Source organism: Peromyscus maniculatus, chromosome 14 (assembly GCF_049852395.1).
Source record: "Peromyscus maniculatus bairdii isolate BWxNUB_F1_BW_parent chromosome 14, HU_Pman_BW_mat_3.1, whole genome shotgun sequence".
NCBI classification, from domain to species: domain Eukaryota; kingdom Metazoa; phylum Chordata; class Mammalia; order Rodentia; family Cricetidae; genus Peromyscus; species Peromyscus maniculatus.
In genome coordinates this window covers 87428653-87434825 of record NC_134865.1, presented here as the reverse complement: position 1 = coordinate 87434825, position 6173 = coordinate 87428653, and the positions used below count along the sequence as shown (strand labels likewise).

At 39.8% G+C, this 6173-nt stretch overlaps 1 pseudogene; it reads left to right on the top strand.

Moving 5' to 3' along the window:
* The first annotated feature begins 1619 nt into the window (after positions 1–1619).
* LOC143268388 (immunoglobulin heavy variable 1-84 pseudogene) lies at positions 1620–2078 on the top strand (annotated as a pseudogene).
* The last annotated feature ends 4095 nt before the right edge of the window (positions 2079–6173 follow it).

Below are 6173 nucleotides of genomic sequence, written 5' to 3'. Positions count from 1 at the left end.
GGAATCAGGCTCTGCAGCCAGCATCTTCCTAGGTATACATACAAATAGAGAGAAAGGGGGTGAATTTAATGTAGTCTTCAAAGTCACTAGGTCATAGAGGTAGACCTTGAACTCCTGTCCTCCTGTCTCGACCTGCTGGGGTTACAGGTATATGATACTATACCTAGCCTCTATTTGGTTTAAAGTGAAGACATGAGATGCAGATCCAGCTCAGTGGTAGAGTGCTGGCTTAGCATGTACAAGGAAATAATTTTAGTTTTCAATACTACAGAAAGAAGGGAGGGTGCCAAATCAAGCTGCTTTTTCTATTATTGTCATGTCTACTGCTTTTTTCCAATATAATAAATCTATTTTCTGTGGTGTGATATTTTGATTTAATTGTGAAAGTAAAGCTTGCTTTGAGTCAGAGGGCCGAGCTAGCCACTAGCTGACCAAAACTGACCATAGAAGTTTGGAGCACTGTGGACAGATAGGAGACAGGAAGTAATAAGGTGAGGCTGAGAGAGGATCTCAGCGCTCTTGGAAGAAGAAACAGAAGAGGTAGGAAGGTTCTGTTGGCTGGTTCCCTGTTTCTCTGATCTTTCAGGTTCTTATACCAACATCTAACATCCGATTTCTTATTGATAAAGAATAATTAGATAAACCATTCAGTTTTCTTTGTCAAAAACAAAACAAACAAAAAAAACAAACAACCAGAAAAAAACAAACAAAAACTTCTGTATAAAACAAGCCATATGTACATGCAGAGAAGTTCAGGACCAGCAGGGGGCACACTTGAACAAATAGTCAATAGGACGAAATGAGATGAGGAGTGGAGGGGACTCCATAGCCTCTGTGGACTCCTTTCCTTCTTAAAGTCTGTTAGCTGAACAACACCTGCTGCAGTTGATATGGGAAGTCTCTATGTTCAAACATAGTAAAATCTCTTTGTTCAACAGTGCACAGATTTATATTTCCTCATTTATTTTATTAAGATGTATATATTTAATTTTGATTTTGTGAAAAACATTTTTTATTCAATATATTCTGGCCATGGATTTCCTGAACAGCTCCACCCTCATCGTTCCTACCTCCCCACCTCCCTACCACTCAACTCCATAACATTTTTATCTCTATGTAGAATGTAAACAAAGAGACAAGAAAGGATTTAAAAACAAATCCAAGAGTTACACACCTGCACCCTGCTGGAAAAGCAAATATTAATAGGTTTCATATGAAAGAAGATTACAAATTCTTCTAATTTATGAGTTTTAGAATTTCCAGACACTATTATCCTCATCAAAAACACCACCTAAAAATCCATTTTGGCCCAATTTGGACCAAATGTCTCAGGTTTGAATTCTATTTTTCAATTGAGAGAATAGGCCTTGAAGTTATTCAAACATGGTTTGCACAGGTCTTGGGGAAAGATGAGGATTTGGATCTCAGCTTCCTGATGCCTGACCCTGGTTTACTCTGCCTCCTTCTCCATCTGGACTAGGTCCTTATATAAGAAGTATCCTGCATCATGAATATGCAAATAGTAGGAGAGTATAGTGGTAAAGACAGAGAAATCCACACCAAACACCAACATATGATCAGCGTCCTCTCCACAGTCACTGAGCACACAGGTCCTCACCATGGGATGGAGCTGGACCATCCTTTTCCTCCTGTCAGTAATTACAGGTAAGGGGCTTTCCAGTTCCAAACCTGAAGAGGGAACAGGGACTGAGGTGACAATGACATCCACTCTGCCCTTTCTCTCCACAGGTGTCCACTGCCAGGTCCAGCTGCAGCAGTCTGGTCCTGAGCTGGGGAAACCTGGTTCTTCCGTGAAGTTGTCCTGCAAGGCTTCTGGCTACACCTTTGCCTACTACTATGTGCACTGGGTGAAGCAGAGGCCTGGACAGGGCCTGGAGTGGGTTGGAAGCATATTTCCTGGAACTGGTTATACTGACTACAATCAGAAGTTTAAGGACAAGGCCAAAATGACTGCAGATAAATCCTCCAGCACAGCCTACATGAATCTCAACAGCCTGACCCCTGAGGACTCTGCGGTCTATTACTGTGCAACACACAGTGTTGTAACCACATACTGAGTGTGTCAGAAACCCTGGGGGAGCAGAAAGCTACCCTGGCACTGAGATGACAGAGAAGATTAGACTGGAGACTTGCTCAAATATCATGATTCTGAAGCTCCCTTTGTCACTGCACAGTCTTTTTTTTTCTTTTTATAATTAAGAAAATATTTCATTCATTTTACATACCAATCAAAGATACTGATCTTCCCTACAATTGCCCCCAAACCTCCCCTTTCCAGTCCACCATCCACTCTCCCCAACAAGAAGGCAAGGCCTCCCATGGGGAGACACATTCAGTAGAAGCTGGTCCAAGCTCTTCCCTTGCCTCAAGGCCTCACAAAGTGTCCCATCATAGGTAGTTTGCTCTAAAAAGACTTCTCATGTACCAAAGATGGATGCTGATCATACCACCAGGGGCCCTTCCCCAAGCAGATCAAGCTACACAAGTGTATCACCATGCAGAGGGCCTAGTCCAGTCCCATGCAGACTCCACAACTGTTGATCCAAGTTTCATGAGTTCCCACTCGTTTGGTTTGTTGTCTCTGCAGGTTTCCCCATCATGATCTTGATGCACTTGCTTATAGAATCCCTCTTCTCTCTTTTTGACTAGACTTTTGGAGCTCTGCTTGGTGTTTGGCTGTGGATCTTTGCATCTGCTTCCATCAGTCACTGGAGTAAAGCTCTGTGATGACAGTCAGGGTGTTCACCGATCTGATCACTGGGGTAAGCCAGTTCAGTTCAGATACCCTTTCCACTATTTCTCATAGTCCAACCTGGGGTCATCCTGGAGAATTCCTGGCAAATTCCCTAGCACCGGGGTTCTCTCTATCCCCATGGTTTCTCCCTCCATAATGGTATCTCTTTCATTGCTTTCCCATTCCTTCCCAGTTCCAACTCCACCCTTTCTATTCCTTATGTTCTCATCCCCTACCCTCTACACTCCATTGCCCAACCCTCATCCCTAGTTTATTCTTTGAGATCTATTTCCCCTTCTCAGGGTGATCCATGCTTCCCACTCTGGGTCTTCCTTCATAGCTAGCTTCTCTGGGATTGTGGATTGTTGTTTAGTTTTCATTTGCTTGACATCTAGTATTCACTTATGAGTGAGTACATACCATGTTTGCCCTTCAGAGTCTGGGTTACCTCACTCAGAATGAAATTTTCTAGTTCCATCCTCTTGCCTGCAAATTTCATGATGTCATTGTTTTTCTCTGGTGAGTAGTACTCCATTGTTTATATGTATCACATTTTCTTTTTACATTCTTCAGTTGAGGTGCATCTACGTTGTTGCCAGGTTCTGGCTACTACAAATAATGCTGCTATGAACATAGTTGAGCATGTGTCCTTGTATTATGACTGAGCATTCCTTGGGTATATGCCCAAAAGTGGTATAGCTGGCTCTTGAGGAAGATTGATTCCCAGTTTTCTGAGAAACTGCCACACTGATTTCCAAAGTGGCTATACTAGTTTGTACTCCTACCAACAGTGGAGGGGTATACCCCTTGCTCCAGATCCTCTTCAACATAAGCTGTCTGCATTTCTTTTGATCTTAGCAATTCTGACAGGTATAAGTTGCTATCTCAGAGTTGTTTTGATTTGCATTTCCCTGATGATTAAGGATGTTGAACAATTCCTTAAATGTCCTTTTGACCATTTGAGAATCTTCTGTTGTTAATATATGTTTAGTTCTATAGACCATTTTTAAGTTGGACTGTTAGGTATTTTGATGTCTACTTTCTTGAGTTCTTTATATATTCTGGGGTTCAACCCTCTATCAGATATGGAGTTGGTGAAGATTTTTCCATTCTGTAGTGTGTTATTTTGTCTTATTTACAAAATGCCCTTTACTCCACAAAAGCTTCTCAGTTTCAAGAGGTCCCATTTATTAATTGTTGCTCTCAGTGTTTGTGCTACTGGTGTTATATTTAGGAAGTGTTCAAGACTACTTCCTACTTTCTCTTCTATCAGGTTCAGTGTAACTCGGATTTTGTTCAGGTCTTTGATCTACTTGGATTTAGGTTTTCTGCACGGTGACAGATATGGATCTATTTGTAGTCTTGTACATGTTGACATCCAGTTATGCCAGCACCATTTGTTGAAGATGGTTTCTTTTTTCCATTGTACAGTTTTGACTTCTTTGTCGAAAATCACATGTTCATACATGAGTGGATTAATGTCGGGGTCTTCATTTCAATTCCATTGGCCCACATGTCAGTTTTTATGCCAGTACCAAGTTGTTTTTATTATGGCTCTATAGTAGAGCTTGAAGTCAGGGATTGTAATGCCTCCAGAGGTTGCTTTATTTTACAGGATTCTTTTAGCTATCCTGGGTTTTTTGTTTTTCCATATGTGTTGAGTACTGTTGTTTCCAGGTCTGTGAAGAATTGTATTAGGATTTTGATAGGGATTGCATTGACTCGGTAGATTGTTTTTGGTAAGATTGCTATTTTTACTATGTTAATTCTACCTATCCATGAGTTTGGGAGATCTTTCCATTTTCTGATATCTTCTTCAATTTCTTTCTTCAGAAACTTAAAGTTCTTGTCATAAAGGTCTTTTACTTGCTTAGTCAGAGTTACCCCATGGTATTTTATTTTATTTGTGGCTATTGTAAAGGGTAATATTTCTCCAATTTCTTTCTCAGTCTGTTTATCCTTTGTATATCAGAGGGCTACTGTTTCTTTTAAGTTAATCATGTATCCTGCCACATTACTGAAGGTATTTATCAGCTGTAGGAGTTCCCTGGTAGAATTTTGGTGGTCACTTATGTATTGTATCATATCATCTGCAAATAGTGAAAGTTTGCCTTCTTCCTTTTCAATTTGTATCCCCTTGATCTTTTTTTGTTGTCTTATTGCTCTAGCTTGAACTTCAAGTACTATATTGAATGAATATTGGGAGAGCAGACAGCCTTGTCTTGTTCCTGATTTTAGTGGAATCGCTTTGAGTTTCTCTCCATTTAACTTAATGTTGGCTGTTGGCTTGCAGAAAATTGCCTTTATTAGGTTTAGTTGTGTTCCTTGTATTCCTGATCTCTCTAGGACCTTTATCATGAAGGTGTGTTGGATTTTGTGAAAGGTATTTTCAGCATCTAATGAAATGATCATGTAGTTTTCTTTCTTTCAGTTTGTTTATATGTTGTATTACTTTGACAGATTTTCATATGTTGAAGCATCCTTGCATCCCTGGGAAGAAGAATACTTGATGATGGTAGATGATTTTTTTGATGTGTTCTTGGATTTGGATTGCGAACATTTTATTGTGTATTTTTGCATCACGTTCATGAGGGAGATCGGTCATTAATTCTCTCTCTCTCTCTCTCTCTCTCTCTCTCTCTCTCTCTCTCTGTCTCTGTCTCTCTCTCTCTCTGTCTCTCTCTCTCTCTCTCTCTCTCTCTCTCTCTCTCTCTCTCTCTCTTTTGCATCTTTGTGTGGTTTAGGTATCAGTGTAAATGTAGCCTCATAAAAGGAGTTTGGTAAAGTTCCTTCTGTTTCTATTGTGTGGAACAATTTGAAGAGTATTGCTATTAACTCTTCTTTGGAATACTAGTAGAATTCTGCATTAAAACCATCTGTTCCTGGGCTCTTTTGGGTTGGGAGACTTTTAATGACTCTTTAATTTCCTTAGTGGTTATTTGTCTATTTAAATTGTTTATCTGGTCTTGATTTAACTTTGGCATGTGGTACCTATCCAGAAGATTGTCCATTTCTTTTTAGATTTTTCAATTTTGTGGTGTACAGGTTTTTGAAGTATGACCTGAGGATTCTCTGGATTTATTCATTGTCTGTTATTATACTCCTTTTTCATTTCTGATTTTCTTAATTTGGATGCTCTCTCTCTCTCTCTCTCTCTCTCTCTCTCTCTCTCTCTCTCTCTCTCTTTCTCTCTCTCTGCCTTTTGTTTAGTTTGGATAAGGGCTTGTCTATCTTGTTGAGTTTGTCAAAGAACCAAGTATTTGTTTCATTGATTCTTTGTACTGTTCTCTGTTTCTATTTCATTGATTTCAGCTCTCAATTTGATTATTTCCTGGCATTATTCCTTCTGGGTGACTTTGCTTCTTTTTGTTCTAGAGCTTTCAGGTGTGCTGTTAAGTCACTAGTGTGAGATTTCTCC